The following is a 404-nucleotide window of genomic DNA, read 5'->3' as shown; positions in this document are numbered from 1 at the left end:
TCCTATGTCTGTTCCTATGTCCCTGAGACACACCTTCCCAATTCCCTAATTAGCCCTTATCTTTGGAATGCCCCAAGACCAGGGTCAGCCCCCGGGCCCCTGGAGAGAGAAAGCTGGACCCTGAATGTATGTGTGTCTGGGACCTGATCATCTCACTGCATGGCTGAATAAAACATCTGTAGATTGTGGGAGATCAGGGAGATCTCAAGATATCGTGATGTAACGGGCAGACGGAACCCCTCCCCTTTTACCGTTAAACCATTAGCCCCTGTTATAAATTACCCTACCCTGCCGTTAATAAACGCCATTTACCGTCGACCACATTGGTGTTGCGAGTAATTGGACCGAGTGGCAAAGAGGGTTGCCGCCGTGCCCTTCCCGATCCAGGACGCCGCGCCTCAAGC

This window comes from Geospiza fortis, unplaced genomic scaffold (assembly GCF_000277835.1).
Source record: "Geospiza fortis unplaced genomic scaffold, GeoFor_1.0 scaffold3208, whole genome shotgun sequence".
NCBI lineage: Eukaryota > Metazoa > Chordata > Aves > Passeriformes > Thraupidae > Geospiza > Geospiza fortis.
This window is presented reverse-complemented; position numbering follows the sequence as displayed.